Source organism: Trichechus manatus, unplaced genomic scaffold (genome assembly GCF_000243295.1).
Source record: "Trichechus manatus latirostris isolate Lorelei unplaced genomic scaffold, TriManLat1.0 scaffold00022, whole genome shotgun sequence".
Lineage (NCBI taxonomy): Eukaryota > Metazoa > Chordata > Mammalia > Sirenia > Trichechidae > Trichechus > Trichechus manatus.
The window spans coordinates 15,355,398-15,372,437 of NW_004443958.1; the positions used below are offsets into that span (position 1 = coordinate 15,355,398).

At 50.7% G+C, this 17,040-nt stretch overlaps 1 long non-coding RNA gene across 4 annotated transcripts in view; it reads left to right on the forward strand.

Moving 5' to 3' along the window:
* LOC111819951 (uncharacterized) overlaps nucleotides 1–17,040 on the forward strand; it is a 277,819-nt gene that overhangs the window by 146,885 nt on the left and 113,894 nt on the right. The window lies entirely within an intron of this gene.

A 17,040-nucleotide genomic window follows, 5' to 3' on the forward strand; every position in this document is an offset into this window, starting at 1 on the left:
CGGTTAAGCACTTGGCTGTCAACCAAAAGGTTGGCGGTTTGAACCCACCCACTGGCACAATGGGAGAAAGACCTAGCTATCTGCTTCTGTAAAGATCATAGCCTAAAATACACTGTGGTGCAGTTCTACTCTGTCACCTGTGGTCACTATGAGTCAGAATCAACTCTGTGGCACCTAATTCCTCGTGGAATTCAGGACATGAACAAGCAAGCCACCAGTTACAGTCCATTCAGATGGAGGGAATCTGGGACCCAGGCTCAAGAAGAAAAGAGCCCGTCTTCAGCCCCAGCACCCGTCTGCTCCAGGGTGATCCCTGTGCTTCTCCTAGGAAGGATGGTGTCGAGCAAGCGAGACTGGTGGAGTTGGGCGGTGGCCTAGAGTGGGCTGCCCCTCCTCTGTCCAGTGCCATCAGAGGCCATCCTTGGCTGGCAGTGGGGGGAGCACAGGCCAGAGGGTTTGCTCTAACAGAGCAGTCTGTCTCTCCAGGCTGTGTAGGGACAGGCAGGGCCGATGGCAGGGGAAGGACTGTGCCTCCCTTCCATGGTCCCTGGCAAAGACAAGACGCAGCCCTTGAGTGTAATTTTTTCCTTAAGATTCACGTTTCTCTGCAAAAGATGAAAACGGGGTCTGCTTTGAACCTGCACTAGAATCTACCTTTTTGTAGAAGTGTCACCATTGTGAATGTTATTTTTATTCCTCTTTATAGAAATTAACCAATATTATTGGCCCAGCTTGCTTACTGTTTTAATGCTTTTCAAATTTTTTTCAACCATTGTTTACCTTCTGTCTTAGCTATTATTATTAGTCCTATTTTGCAAATGTAGAAACTCAGGTTCAGAGTTGTCAAGTAACTTGCCCAAGGTTGCACAGCTTGGAGGGCAGCCGAATCCCCACTTTCTTCCAGACCCTGGGAATAGTAAAGAGAGACGTCTGTGATGGGGGCTTCTCCTTAGACTCAGGGTGTCTGGGGTGGGTTTAGACATGTCTGCTGCAGGCCACAGGGACACGGTCTCCGTTTACAGGTGAAGGGCCTGGGGCTTAGGGGGAGTGACTGCCCAGAGTAACACAGCTCATTCCTTGCCCAGACCCCCCTGTCTGGGGAGAGAGAATCTTCCCTTGCCTGCTGGGGGGTTGGGGGGTGGGGATCTGCCTCACTAGGTTCAAAAACTGTGATATTCTATGAGCTTCAGGCAAGTTCTCCAGCCTCTCTGAGCCTCGCCTGTACAGCAGGGATAAGAATGTGCCATCATACTTTTACAGTGGAGTTGTGTTGGGAGAGACGCTCAGCACGCATAGCAGATGCCTTGTAAATCCCTGTCCGCCTTCCCCTCCCCTTGGCTCTGCCTGGTGCCTCGTCTGCTTCTGTTCAGAGCCGAACCACAGCTCCCTTTCCAGAGTCTGATGTCTGGGGAATGAGAACACACTCAGGAAACGCCAAGCCTGGGTTCTCAGCACTCTGCCTTCACATACGTGTGTGCACAGCTCACCAGTAACAGCAGCACCTGCCACCTACATGACCCTTCCCATGTAGGCATGGTCCATAAATTAATTTTTACAACAACCTGCAGAGAGAGGTACTGTTTAGTACTCCTGGTGGCACAGTGGTTAAGTGTTTGGCTGCTAACCAAAAGGTCTGCAGTTTGAATCCACCAGCCGCTACTTGGAAACCCTATGGGGCAGTTCTACTCTGCCCTATAGGGTCGCTATGAGTCGGAATCGACTCAACAGCAGTGTTTATTTTGTTTTGTTTTATAGCTAAGGAAATGAAGGCACAGAGAAGTTGACGCATTTGTCCAAGGTCACACAGTATTTAAGTGGCAACTTGTTGTTGGTTGCTGCTGAATCAATTCGGACTAGTGGCGAGCCCGTGTATGCAAAGAACTGTTCCATAGGGTTTTCAAGGCCATGACCTTTCGGAAACAGATTGCGAGGACTGTCTTCCAAGACACTCCTGGGTGAATCTGAACCACCAACTTTTCGGCTAGTAGCCGAGCGCTTAGCCAATTGCACCACCCAGGGACTCCCGTAAGTGGCAGCACCAGGATTCTATCCCAGGCAGCCTGGCTTCTGAGCCCACGCTCCGAGCCTGGGCTCTCCTTTTTCTGAGGGTAGCAGTGTGCGTTGTGCAGCTGATGCCACGGTGGTCACACAAAGGTGCACCCAAGAGGCAGCATCGCTGGCAGGGAGGAGAGTTGGTGCGTGGTGGGCCCTTCCCAGGTTCCCTACTGCTCCTGGTTCCGCAGGGCAAGGCCCGGGGCTGGAGCAGCCTGTGGGACCCGTGGGTGGACGCCACCTCAAATCTTGGCCACGGTTTCTATTCCCTGGCACCAGAGTCCCAGCTGAGTGATCAAAGCAGAGTGCCCTGAACAGGAAGGGGGAGAGGTAAAAGGGAATTACTGGGGGTGGGGTGCGGTGGTAGAGTGAGGCGAGGTATCAAACAAGAAGGGACAGAGCAGTTGATTGGCTGATTGATCTAAGGGTGGAGGAGGGTGTAATTCCCTCATTTAAACAAATGTAATTACTCAGCGCTTGCAGTACCAAACTTAGAAAGCTTTATGCTTTCTGTCTTGTTTAATCCTCCCTCTGGGGAAGTCAGAGCACATTTACAGATCTGCTTTCCAGGTGGGGAGCCTGAGGCCCAGCGAGGGAGAGTCACTTGCAGGAGGCCACACAGGGGAGAGCCAGGGTTTGACCTGAGGATTTAGGATTCCAAGTCCAAAGTTCAAGGCTTGTGTTGACCACGCAATCCAAGTTCATGACTGTGTGCTTTCTGTTCCTCAGTGGCTCTGTAACTATTACTGCATCCTCCTGCATTGAATAACAATTGTCGTTAGCTGCCATTGAGTTGCCCCAACCATGGCGACCCCATGCACAAGGGGGTCGATTGGACTGTTGTCATCCATGTGATCTACAGGGTTTTCACTGGCTGATTTTCAGCAGTAGATCGCCAGGCCTTTCTTCCTAGTTTTTCTTAGTCTGGAAGCTCTGCTGAAACCTGTTCAGCCTGATAGCAGCATGCAAGCCTCCACTGACAGACGAGTGGTGGCTGTGCTTGAAGTGTACTGGCCGGGAATTGAACCCGGATCTCTTGCATGGAAGGTGAGGATTCTAGGAACAGCCATAACCGTCTAGCTGGCTGTCATGGGGTACTTCTGTGCCAGGCACAGTTCTAAGGACATCATGTGTATTGTAACTCACAGCGTCCTCATGACCCCTGCAAGGCAAGTCCCATTAGTGCCTCCGTTTTATAGTGAGGAGGCCTTGAGCGCTTGAGTAAGCCGTCCCCAGTCAGATCGCACAGCTGGTCAGTGCAGCTCCGGGCCTGGAACCCCGCTGTCGCCCTGGGTCCTCGTGCTTCGCTGCTGCTCTTTGCTGTCTCTCGAGGCTTAGGGTTCAGACCTGGGGAGCACTCTGAGGCTCCAAGGAGGAAGGGCAGGAGGAAGCTGGAAGGGCATGGGGGCTCAGCCAGTTGAGTGCGTTTTACCAACTTAATTGATAACATGGCTTACCGGCCTCTCCCCCCACCCCCAGTTGCTTCCTGTTTTATATTTTCATTCTATTCATGCATTTAAATCAAAACCAGTTGCCGACATGGCAACCCCACGTGTGTTAGGGTAAAACTGTGCTTCTTAGGGTTTTCAGTGGCTGATTTTTTGGAAGTAGATCACCAGACCTTTCTTCTGAGGTGCCTCTGGGTAGACACGAACCCCTAAGGTTTGTGTTAGCAGCCAAGCACAGTAACCATTTGCAGCACCTAGGACTCCGTTCATGCATTTAGGGAACATTAATTAAGCAACTACTGTGTTCCGAGTAGGAGCCCTGGTGGTGCAGTGGTTAAGTGCTTGGCTCCTAACCAAAACGTTGGTGGTTCAAACCCACCAGCTGCTCTGCTGCTCTGTTTCTGTAAAGATTACAGCCTTGGAAACCTTGTGGAGCAGTTCCACCCTGTCCTGTAGGGTTGCTGTGAGTCAGAATCAATTTGACAGCAACAAGGTGTTTTTTTGTTTTTTGTTTTTTAAATATTCCAAGTATTGCTAGAGTCTGCGTTGTTGCCTTTGAGCGGCTCTGACTCATGGTGACCTCATGTATAATAGAATGAAACACTGCCCGGTCCTGTGCCATCTCGTGATCCTTGATATGTTGGTCTGTTGTTGCAATCCATCTCGCTGAGGGTTTCCCTCGTTTTCATTGGTCTCTACCAAAGATAATGTCCTTTTCTAACGATCGGTCTTTCCTGATGACATGTCCAAAGTAAGCAAGTCGAAGTCTTGCCATCCTTGCTTCTAAGGAGCATTCTGGGAAGATGAGAAGAGCCAGTGCCTGCCCTGAAGGAGTTCTTCTCACGGCACACTCCTGAAGGAAAGGAGATGGGAAGTGGGCATCACTTCTGTGCCAGACGCAGCTTTAGGCCGGTACACACATGCTCTGTTAAGCTGCTTAGGTCCAAAGCTCAAGGACAAGCAAGCTAGGAACAAGCTAGTTACGAAGTGGCCAAAAGGGGTTAGGACCCAGGGTGGCCTGGAGCTTGGGCTGGCAGCTCCCTGCAGGCCCTCCCCCTTCCCTGTCCCCCAGCCCTCCCTCTGCAGCCTCCACGGGAGCACACAGAGGCTCCTGCAGAATTCTCATCAGGCTGAACACGGTTCCCCGAGAGCAGGGACTTGGTGTTCACTTGGAGGCCCCAGTGCTTGCTTCCCCAGGTGTGTCTACCCGCTCTGATCTTCCCAGGATGCAGTCAGTGATTCTTCAAGGGCTTGCCTGCACATGGTCATTTTGTCCAGGATAAAGCAATTCCTGGAAGTATCCCTGATTACTTTTCCCTCCTTTGGTAGAAAGGTTTAATGTCACTTCTGCCCGTCCAGCCCAGCTCATTAGTGCGGTGTCGCAGCTGGAGGCACCTTGAGCCAGCCTCTTTCTTGTACAGAGGAGGGGATGGAGAAGCGGAGTCCCTGAAAGATGGGCTGGTTTGTCCCTGGTTACCCAGCCGGAGGGACCAGAGTCCCTCTCTTCCATTTTGCCTCCCTGGTCTCTGGCCTCCTGGCAGTCTGCTGATAGGAGACACCCTTCCTGGAAAGACAACAGCTTAGGGACATTCCAGATAAGGCTGGGTGTGCCCTCCGGCCCAGAATAAAAGAATTACCCAGAGAAGTTGGGAATCCACCTTCCTTGAGGTGGGTCCTGCAGATAAAGCTGCTTTGAAGTTCAGTTGGGGGGAGATAGGATCTTGGTGCTGGAGCTTGTCACCAAGGAGTCCTCCTGGGTGGATGCACCCTGATAAGGAAATCAGCAAGCTGAAGATAGGGAGGGAGAAGGCTTATCATTGAGGGCCTCCAGGGGCCGGCTTTGAGGTACTTCCTTCCTGCCAGCCCTGTTCTAGAGTCTGCCTCCACTTTGCAGATGAAAAAACTGAGGCATAGATAATCACTTTCTGTTTCTAAACAGTTGGGATGGGATAGCATTATTTCTGCTTGCTGGGACACTTAATTGTGCAGCAGTTTAACTGAGCATAGTCAGCCTGCTGCGCGCCCTGTGCTGCTGTCTGGGAGTGCGGATCAGTAGGATGCTGTCTTTTCCCTTAGGGAACGTTTGGTCTCCTGGTGGGGTTGGGGGGGACAGTTAGGTGAGGAATCAGGTAATCACTGAGTAAGGTCCAGGTGCTCCCTGGGAGTGGGGTGGAGTTCTGGACTTGGGGGTCAGGGAAGGAAGGAGGTAGCCCTGGGAAGAAGCGGCAGGAGTGCTCTAGGCTGGAGGCAGGAGGGGAGGTGGGAAGGGAAAGCAGAGCCCAGATCCTGGAAAGACCACTGGGACACTGCTGGGGGCATGGAGAGCTCCACGGGGTTTCAGCAGAGGTGAGAGTGGTGGGGTTGCCACTTAGGAAGCTTGCCCTTGCTGCATTCTGGAAGAGATCAGGGGACTGAAATCAACCGCAAGGGGTGGCTTGGGCCTGACCTGTAAGAGATGGGTAGGTTGGAGACACTACAGAGAGAGCACCCTGTGAACGTGTGTGTGATGAGCTTGGGGTGAAAGGAAGGAAGGAATTAAAAGCGCTCCTCAGTGTCCGAGTTAAAACTAAAAAACCAGTTGTCATCGAGTCGATTCTGACTCAAGGTGGTCCCGTGTGCGTCAGAGTAGAACTGTGCTTCATAGGGTTTTCAATGGCTGGTTTTCTGGAGGAGCCCTGGTGGTGCAGTGGTTAAGAGCTACGGCTGCTAAACAAAAGGTCGGCAGTTCGAATCCACCAGGCGCTCCTTGAAAACCATATGGGGCAGTTCTACTCTCTCCTATAGGGTCGCTATGAGTCGGATCGACTCGATGGCAGTGGGTTTTGGGCTCTGAGACATTGCCTGGGCTCATTTAACAGACATTCATTCACCAGATATATACGGGGCGCCTCTTACGTGCCAGACCCTGTTTTAGGCCCAGTGGGACACATCGGAGAATGATCTGTTTGGGGAGAAGGCTGATCTTCTGAGAAGCTAGTTTGGGCTGGAAGCAGAGGAATGGTTCTGTTCCCTAAAGCCAGCCAGGTCTTTGGTTTGGGAGCCTAGGGCCCAGGCCTAGCACTGCGTTCACTTACCTGGACTCTGTGTACCCATGTCATGTGAGCAGTTGGATGAAAAAACACCTTTGGAGTCTGTTTCAAGTTCAGCTGCTCAGGCCCCACTGGGTGTCGACCTCCATCTTGAGTCAACACCCGGCTTCCCTCCCCCACGGGGGACTGAGGCCCTGTAGGAGCGTCCTAGAGCTGCCATAGCCACTGACCACAAACTGGGTGACTGAAAAACAACAGAAATGTATTCTCTCGTAGTTTTGGGGGGGGCGGGAGTCCGAAATCAAGGTGTGGGCAGGGCTGCACTCCCTCCGAAGGCTCTAGGGGAGGATCCTTCGTAGCCTCTTGGAGCTTCTGGTGGTTCCAGGCATTCCTAGGCTCCTAGCTGTATCACTCCAGCTTCTGCCTTGGTCTCACGTGGCATTACTGTCTATGATGCTTCTTCTCTTCTCTCACAAGGACACTTGTTATTGAATCAAGGCCACCGTACTCCAGGATGATCTCATCTTGAGATCCTTGATTACATCTGCAACCAGTTAATCAGCTGCTGTCAAGTTGACTCTGGCTCATGGTGACCCCATGTGTGTCAGAGTAAAACTGTGCTTCATAGGGGTTTCAGTGGCTGATTTATTGGAAGTAGATCACCAGGCCTTTCTTCCAAGGCACCTCTGGATGGAAAGAACCTCCAAACTTTTAGTTAGCAGCCGAGCACATTAACCATTTGTACTACCTGGGGACTCCTCATTACATCTGCAAAGACCTCTTTTTCTAAATGAGGTCACATTCACAGGTTCTAGGGGACATACCATTTTGGGCAACCACCTTTCAGCCCGCTTCAAGCCCCCAGCACAGCTGGGGAAAGGTGGGCCTCGGACTTTGCATCCTAACGCTCTTCTCTTCTGTGGTTTTGCCCTATTTTTCTTGTCTTAAATGAGTATAAATTTTCAAAATTTAAGCAAAAATTTTAAAATGTGATATAATTTCACATTCACACTGAGTCAAAGTTACAAGAACAGTACAAAGAAGTCCCATGTGTACTTTACCCAGACTCATCATTTTTAACATTTTGCCCCTTGTTGTTATGATGGCGAGTTGATTCTGACTCACAGTGACCCCGTGTGACAGATTAGAACTGCCCCATAGGGTTTCCTAGGCTGCAGTCTTTGTGGGAGCAGATCGCCAGGTCTTTTCTCCTGTAGAGCCACTGGTGGGTACGAACCACTAATCGGTTAACAGCCTATCCCTTAACCGTTGCACCACCAGGGTTCCTTTTTCTCCCCTTAAATAGGTGTACTTTTAACAAGCATCCTTCAGACTGGTTAGCAGATTGGAAGTAGATCACCAGGCCTTTCTTCCGAAGTGCCTCTGAGTGGACTCTACCCTGCTCCCCGCCAGTCTGCACGTCAGAAGGAGAATGTATTCTGTGCTGTGCCATTGTGCACAAACTCTCAAGGCAGCCAGTGACTCCAGGATTCAGTGCTGGTGCTGGTGTTACCCAGTCGAGTGGTAATAAGTGCAATTTGTCACCTGAAAGGTGACGTTACCCTGGCAAGGTCACGGGGAAGCTGCAGACAGTTTCCTCACCCCACTAATGTAGCTGTCCTGGGTTTTGGGGGACCCTTCCTTGTTTTCTCCTCCCCGCTCTTTGATGCGGTGATTGCAGTCTGTCCTCATGCGGTTAGGGTTATTTAGAGATGGGGATTCCCTCCAGCAGCCTTTCGGCCTCTGCGCATCCCTGGGAGCTGATAAAGTCACCTTCTGGATTGTATCTGTTTCAGCTCCGTTCATTCTACAGAAGAGACCCATGTAGCTGGCCTGCTGGGTACCAGGCCCTGAGTAAGGTGTGGGGCCTTGGGGAACTCCTGGCCTCATACGGGGGACAGACATTGCAGTCTTGAACTTGCACAGAGGTGTCACCGAGGAACGTGAGATTAGACTCCCGTGGATATGAATCAAGGGCACTTCACAAAAGATGTGGTGCCTGTGGTCGCTTTTGAAACTCAAGTTAGAAAACATGGCTCAGATGGATAAGACAGGGAAGAGCAGTGGACCCCAAGGAACAGTAGCCATGGACCCCAAAGACCAGTGCTGGGGACCAGGAAGGGTTTGCCGCATCTAGTGGGAGGTGCAAAGCAAGGGTTGGCAGGAGCGGAGCAGGGTGAGGCGGGCTGGGCTAGGGCCACCAGGGGTTTTGTGGACCCTCTAAAGAGCCTCGGTGGTATCGTTCTCCTGATGCAGACCTTGGGGAAGCAGGGGGTGGCAGGAAAGTTACTGGATTTGCATTTTAGAAAGATTGCCCTGGAGTTAATGCAGAGGCAGGGCTGGAAAGTGCGTTAAAGAGAATGTCACAATAAATAGACTCATTGCAATTCTAGGTTTAGATGTTTTGCAGGGGGCATGCAGAGAAGGTAGCTTGCTTGGTTTGTGTTAAGTTTCATGACTAAGAGTCCCATTCAGCTCTGGTAAGTCATTGTAGCTGGTGTGTTCATATGAAAAAGGGAGGATAATAACTGCATCTAGCAGAGTGCAGACTTGAAGAGCACCGTGCCGTTTCTGTACTCCCACTGTGCGATGCTGGGTTTGCTTGGTTACGCAATCCCTTCATAGTTGTGTGCGCTTCGGGAAGAGGAACAGTATTTTCACCTGCATTGCATGGATGGGGAAGCAAGGCACTGGAGGTGACGTGAATTGCCATGGGTCACACACCTCGGAAGTGGGAGAGCTGCATCCCAGCCTCAGGTCTTGGGCTTGCTGCGATCCAGTGTTCTTTTCCCATCTCAGAGCAGGGGCCACCACTCCCCCTGTGGAGGCATTTTCCATTCCACCTCTGGGAAGCTGGGCATAAAAGGGGGCATAGAAGCGGGGCTCGGGGCCTGCCCCACTTCTGTGCAGCCAGAGAAAGCTTCTGGAGCGTGTAGAACTTTCTAGTGTGATGAACATGTTCTCCGTCTGCACCAACACTGTAGTCACTTAGCTATATGTGAGAGTCCCTGGGTAGTGCAAATCTGTCTTGGAGGAAGTACAGCCAGGATGCTCCTTAGAAGTGAGGATGGCGAGACTTTGTCTCACGTACTTTGGACGTACTTTCAGGAGGGTTCAGTCCCTGGAGAAGGACATCATGCTTGGTAAAGTAGAGGGTCAGTGAAAAAGAGAAAGACCCTCAACAAGATGGACTGATGCAGTGGTTGCAACAGCGATGTGAGGTTGGTGCAACACCCAGCAATGTTTTTTCTGTTGTACACAGGGTTGCTGTCAGTCAGAACCTACTCGACAGCACCTGTCAACAACAACAACATCTAGATAGTGCAAATGATTAGCATGCTCAGCTGCTTCTCAAAAAGCTGGAGGTTCGAGCCCACCCAGATATGCTTTCTTCTGGGGAAGAAAGACCTGGCGATCTACTTCTCAAAACGTCAGCCATTGAAAACCCTATGAAGCAAAGTTCTACTCCGACACACACGAGTCAGGGTTGACTTGATGGCAACCGGGGGAAAAAAAGCTGCATGTGGCTACTGAGCACTTGAAATGCTGCTGTGGAACTGGAATCTTAATTTTAATCCATTTAAATGTAAATAGCTGCCAGTGCAGGTCTGGTGTTCTGGGGGCACCTGATTTCCCTGCCTCTAAAGGGTGTTCTGGAAAACCTGGTGGTGTAGTGGTGAAGAGCTATGGCTGCTAACCAAAAGGTCGGCAGTTCGAACCAGATGCTCCTTGGAAACTCTATGGGGCAGTTCTACTCTGTCCTATAGGGTCACTATGAGTTGAAATTAACTCGACAGCAGCGGGTTTGGTTTGGGTTTTTTTAAGGGGTTTTCTGGCTCTGAGCCTGGGTGTCACCCAGACAGCTCCCAGTAAAGGGATGGCTGGGGTTTCTGGGCGCTTCCATGTGGAACGTGGGGCAGTACCTGCTCATCACCTCTGCCGGGGCTCTGGGGTCGGGCGTGAAGAGAGTTAAGTTGAGGCCATAGTGCTGCATAGATGAGGTCTTTGGAAACCGCCTTGTCTGTTTGGTTCGCCCTGGTGCTGAGTGTTCCCGCTGTCCTCCTCCTTCCCCTCCCCAGCTCACACTCCATGTTCTCCACCACGCTCAGCCATGGAATCCCAGGCCCCGACCCCCAGGAGGGAAAACCCCACTGAAGACTGCTGATACTAGTGCTGAGACTTTAACTGGAAGGTGGGACACGTGACCCTGTGCGCTCAAATACTTTGGGTAATGAGTGTTTGTTTCTGAAGGATCCTGGGACATCCAGCCCAGGCTGATTGTAGGTTGAGTGCTTTTTACAGGAATGGGTGTCTACCCGCTGATGGCAAGGGAGAGGTCAGAAGGAGGGCAGGACCTTTCTTCAAATGGAAAGGCAGACCTGGGGCCTCTTGTGGAAGATCAGGAAGGAACTCAGCAGTGAATCCAGAAGAAGGGGGTTCAACTGCTAGAGGGCTGGAAAAGGGGGAAGAGGAAGGAGAGGACCTGGGATCTGTTCCCTGAGGACAAGGTTGCTGCCTGTGTGCCTCTCCACCCCTGGCTCCCCAACCTCAGTATCTAGCATGAAATAGATTGGCAGTACAGTATTGGTGGAAAGAAAGAAAAATGGCAGACGCCAGTGTTGGGAGGGGTGTTCTTCATTGGACATGCGTTCTGGATGGAACCACGAGGTCTGTCAACACCCTGGCCCAGCACTTGACACCAGGCTCGGTCCACAGGCCAGACCATCGCAGGGAGAGCCCACACCCCGTTTTCCCAGCTGCTTTGAGATGTTTCCTAGGTAAGGGCCATCTTAGCCCCACTCTTTCTCTCACTCCTGGTCAGCACTTATCCTGCCATGAGGATGCAAAGGAAAAGCATGCCCAGTACTTTAGGATACCTTTTCATCCCCGGCTCTTAGGTGCAGATGAGGAGATAAACCTCACAGCTTGCTCAGAGTCACATAGCAGGTTGATTGAAAAGTCTATGAGCACACACAGGCCACATGGATAGACTGGAAAAGTCTGTCTTGGCAGTTTACTCAATGAACAGTTACTGAGTGTCTGCAGTATGCATGGACGCTGCCCTGAGAGGGAACCCAGGGGTGTTATGGCCCTGGAAGCCCATGACCTTGAGCACCTGCTCTCCTTTGTGCTGCCTTTTGTCCAAGTCTGTGCCCTACCAGCAGGCACATGCAGGAGAGTGGTGTTGGTGGAAGGACTGCTTGGCAGATGGGACAAGCAGATTGCACGGTGTCTTCTCAGTTGGCAGCTGGGAGAAGTTCTGGGACTGTCCCAGCTGTGTGGAAGATCCTGCTTAGCACCAGGGTACCAATGCCCCTTTTTCGGAGACATCCGCCTGCTAACCCTTCAGGGAATGGATGTGTCCTCGATTGTCCGCTCAGTGTTGCTCCCTAACAGGTAGGGGTCTGGGGAGCCCTGTTGTCAAGACACCCTGCACCTAGGTCCCTCTTGCATGTGACACTTGGGGCCAGCTGGGGGTATTGGAAGTAGGGAAGTGTCTTAGTCATCTGGTGCTGCTGTAACAGAAATACCACAAGTGGATGGCTTTAACAAAGAGAAGTTTATTCTCTCACAGTCTAGTAGGCTAGAAGTCCAAATTCAGAGCACCAGCTCCAGAGGAAGGCTTTCTCTTCTCTGTCAGCTCTGGAGGAAGGTCCTTGTCATCAATCTTCCCGTAGTCTAGGAGCTTTTCAACACAGGAACCCTGGGTCCAAAGGACACACTCTGCTCTCGGCACTGCTTTCTTGGTGGTATGAGGTCCCCATGTCTCTCTGCTCGCTTCTCTCTTTTATAAAGGAAATTGACATAAAACACAGCCTAATCTTGTAGATTGAGTCCTGCCTCAGTAACATAATTGCCAATAATCCCACATTATTAACATCAAAGAGATAGGGTTTACAACACATTGGAAAATCACATAAGACAACAAACTGGTGGACAGTCACACAATACTAGGAATCATGGCCTCGCCAAGTTGACACGTTTTTGGGAAACACAATTCAATCCATGACAGGAGGTCTTGGTGGAAGATGTTTCTAGGTCCATTCAGAGCTAGCATTACCATTAGCCATTACCGTCAAGTCGATTCCGACTCATAGTGACCTTATAGGACAGATAGAACTGCCCCACAGGGTTTCCAAGGAGCAGCTGGTGGATTTGAACAGCTGACTTTTTGGTTAGCAGCCACAGCTCTTAACCACTGTGCTATCAGGGCTCCCGAGCTAGCATTAGGAGAAGCCAAAGGCAGGATGCTTGTGGGACTGCAGCATTCAGCATTCTTGGTGGTGGGGCTGGATTGGCACTGCAGCTTTGCTGCCAGGGACTTGGTGTCAGGGGCTTTGTGGTGTCCCTGTTAACTGAAGGTGCAGGGAGGGCCCAGCTGACCAGCATGCTGGCGTAAGGGAAGGCAGCTAGTGGAGTATTTCCGGAGGTGATGATGAAAGGAGTTCCTGGGTGGGGCAAATGGTTAAGTGCTCTGAAATGTTGGCGGTTCAAACATGGTCACTGGCGCCTTGGAAGAAAGCCTTGGCAGTCTGCTTCCGGAAGGTCAGAAAGCTTTGAAAACCCTATGGAGCGGTTCTACTCTGCACACATGGGGTGGCCATGAGCTGGAATGGACTGGAAGGCAGCTGGTGTGGTGTTTTGGTTTCATCCTATCATAGGTGAGGCTTTCCCAGCTCCACTTAGACCTGGAATTTTGTGTTTATAGATGAACCTTGATGGTGGCCTCTGCTGATATGTGACAGTTTCTCCTTCAGTCACTCATTATTATTGGACATTTATGGTGTCACAGGATTTGTCATTAAATCTGCTGAGGACCCTTCTTCCCAGCCCTAGTTATCCAAGTCTCCAAGGGATAGTTTGCCTCAACCAGGCAGTACCCCATCCCTCTGGCTGTGCCCTCCTCCTTGTTTTAATTCATGCCTTTCTCCCTGGCCTGGGGGCCTGTCTGACCTATCTGAAGTCTACCCATCCATTGCAGATCCCACCCCTTCCAGGTAAGCTTGCGTGATCCTGCTTGTCTTCCCCCCCGATCTGAACTCCTACCAGACACTGACTGCCTAATGGCGCCTGCTGTCCTTGGGTTGTTATTGGGGTCATTGAGACACTCCTGATCACTTGCTACATGCCACCAAGGGGTCACAGCATCTGAGAGCTGCCATTTCCCGAGCACTAGCTGTGGCCCAGGCCCCATGCCTGAGGCTTCTCAGCTTGTCCCATCTGTTCCTGGAGAGCACTCTAGGAAGTAGAGAGCTGTCCCAGTTCCCAGAGGGTGTTTACTGAAATTGTCACCCCAGGCTAAAGATGGGCTCTCGCCCTTGTGGTTCAGAGGGCCACAGGGCAGTTTACGAAGCCAGCTCTTGGCACAAAGAGGTACGAGAGACCATCTATGCTCACTGCCCTCCCCCTCCTATCTCCTCTCTGGGAAACCCCTTCTAATCCATATGTGCAACAGGTGCCCATCACCCCCAGGACCCCCTGCAAAGAAGACCCTACCCCCATGGGACACACAAGTGCAACTCCTGCTGGCTCCTTCACAGACAGGCTATCAGAAGGCAGCTGCCACATCTTACTCTTCCTGGGGAGACAGCAAACCCTGATCAGACAGGCCTGGGTCAGATTCCAGCTCTGCTGCTTGAAATGGTGTGACCTGAGGCAAGTCTCTTACTTCTGAGTCTCACAGGTGTGACTGCAAAGGCTGAACCTCCTGTACCTTGCACCTCCCGCCTCCCGCCTCCCGCCTCCCGCCTCTGCAGGTGGGTTTTCCTCCCCTGAACACAGTGAGCCCCTGGAGGCTCCCAGGGCCCATCTGCTGTCACCAGGCCCGGGACACACAGGGGGTCTGGACAGGATGGGAAGAGGACGGGGCTGGTGGGCAGCGTTCTCCCCTGGCCCATCAGTGTGTCGCTGCCCAATGGCCAGGGGCTTCCCAGAGGTCTCTGCAGGCAGCCGTTCCAGTTGGCCAGCTCTACTGCTCTGCCCGAAACCACTGGGCTGAGCAGGAGGGGCACCCCTTCCATTTGCCTGTCATTCACAGAGCGCTTGATTGTTCCAGAGGGGCTGCTGAACCGTGGCCTGGAGAAATGAAGGAAGACTCCAGCCTCACGCACCTTCGGGCTTGGAGGTTTGGAGGAGAAATCACCGGTTGCTCTTGCTTGAGTTAGATGTGCCCCAGCCCAGGGACACAGTGGAATCAGCTTTCAAAATCCTCGTGCCAAGTCTGCCCCTAAAGAATCTGACTTAATTGTTCCGCGAGGCTAGGCGGCTGTGCCTTTGGAAGCAGCCAGGTGATTCCATCATGCAGTCAGGGGTTGCCCTGCATTTGCTCATCAACCTTTGACCCCCACCCCCATACACACATGCGTATATACATACATGCATATGTGGCACATGAAGACCTAGGGGACAAGTCAGTAAGACAAGAAGACCCAGGAAATGAGAGTAGGAGGGAGCCCCCAGCGCTGTGCTGAGAGTATCCTGCCTCCCTTCATCCTCACCACACCCGTATGAGGAAGATTCTATAATATCCCCATTGTACAGATGGGGAAACTGAGCCCACCGGGGTGAAATAGCATGCCCAAAGGTGCATGGCTGGTAGGGTTGGAGTCGGGACTTGATCTCAGGTCAGTTGTGACTCCAAAGTCCTGATCCCCGACTTGACTGCCCCTGGGCTGGACCATCAGTGGGGGTACCTGCTTCTTGGGCCTACCGCTGACATTAGAAATTCCATCAAGCAGAGAAAATGTTGCTATGTCTCCAAGCTGGTCCAAGTTGCTTTCAAAAAAGACTTAGTTTAGGATATTTGGTAAATTATTCTAGGCCACTCAGGATTTTAGGTGTTAGGAGGGTGGGCATTTAAAGACACACAAGATCTGGGTTTTTCTAATCCTATTTGAACACTGTAGACACGGTGGGGAGGAAGAAGAGGCCTGATCTCACAAAGCTGAGATGATCAGATACTGCTGGATGTGCTGCAGGCCTGGAAGGCCTAGTGGCTAATACAGGACCCCACTGGTGCCTAAGTCTTCAGTTCGCCAGTTAAACATCGTGTTTCTTTGACTTCATCCTCAAATGCTGCCTCTGTTTTATCATTTCTCATGTCCCGGGTCCTGTTTTTGGGTTCCATTCCATTTCTCTTTTACATATTATTGAAGTTTTACCCATAAAAAATCGTCATCATCATCATCTTTATCGTCGTCAATGATTGCACCAACAGCATTGTAACATCAAAGAATGGAAATTGACAAGAAAACCAAATCAGTAACCCCCTTGGCCAATCAGATTGTTTTCAGATATCCAATATGTTTTGTCTATTCATTGTTTTAAGGTTTTATATAGGTATAAATGTGGCCGAGGGAATATTTTATAGTCTGTTTTTTATCTGACATTATGTCATTGATTCTTTCCATTTTGTTAAAGCACCTTACTAATGATCATTTTAAAGAACGTGTAATGGGTCATCATAAGGTACCCTGCTGGCAGAGGGGTTAAGCGCTCGCCTGCTAGTGGAAAGGTTGGCAGTTCCAACCCACCTGCCACTTCGCGGGAGAAAGATGTGACAGTCTGCTTCCATAAAGATTCCAGCCTGAGAAACCCTATGTGGCAGTTCTCCCATGTCCGATCGGGTCGCTATGAGTTGAGATTGACTTGACGGCAGCAGGTTAACAGATAATGGTTCATCAAGCTGATAGTGTTCTAAACTAGTTCTGTGTTGTTGGAAATTAAGATTTCCTGTAGTTTGCTGTTAAGGGCGCTATGACCCTCTTTGTGCATGTAACTTCTCTTTTTGGAAAAATCCTTTGGATAGGTTCTCAGGCAGAGGGCTTACTGAGTCAAAGGGCACGGTTTTATGACTCTTGACCCATATTGCCAAATGACTTTCAAATAGGGTTGTCCCAGTTCACGCTGCCGCCATCAACTTGTGACTATGCCAGCTTCACCACAATCTCATCACACACCGTATGTTAGTAACTTACAAAAATTAGAATTCCATAGGTGCAAAATGGTCTCTTGTTAACTTTATATTTTTATCCTTAGTGAGGCCAGATCTTTTTTTCATTTGCTTGTTTACCAACTCTCTTTGGGAGTGCTGTTTTTGGCTGTTCCTGCAGCCAAATTAGTTACTTTCTGTGTGGATGCCATCGAGTTGAGCCAGCTGCAACGCCACCTTTACTTAAAATGAGCTCGCTTCCACATTGAGCCTTTGTGTGAAATGCTGATTAGCATGTTGGTTCCTTGGTTTGAAGGAACCCTGCTCCTTGTATCATGGAGCTCTCCGTAAAATCACTGAACTTGTCCTTTTCGTCTTTCTTGCTTAAAACTTGACATTGTCCCTCCACATTTGTCTTATGAGCAAGGTAGGATTTTTTCTTCAGAAAACTTTGAGATATAACTCTTTCAGCTATTTTGGGGCAGGAGAAAAGTCCTGCGTGCTCTTGTTAAGTAAGTCTTTTTATTTGTGATGTTTTTGTTTCTAGATAGCTTTCTCTGATTTTGTCTTCCTACTTCAC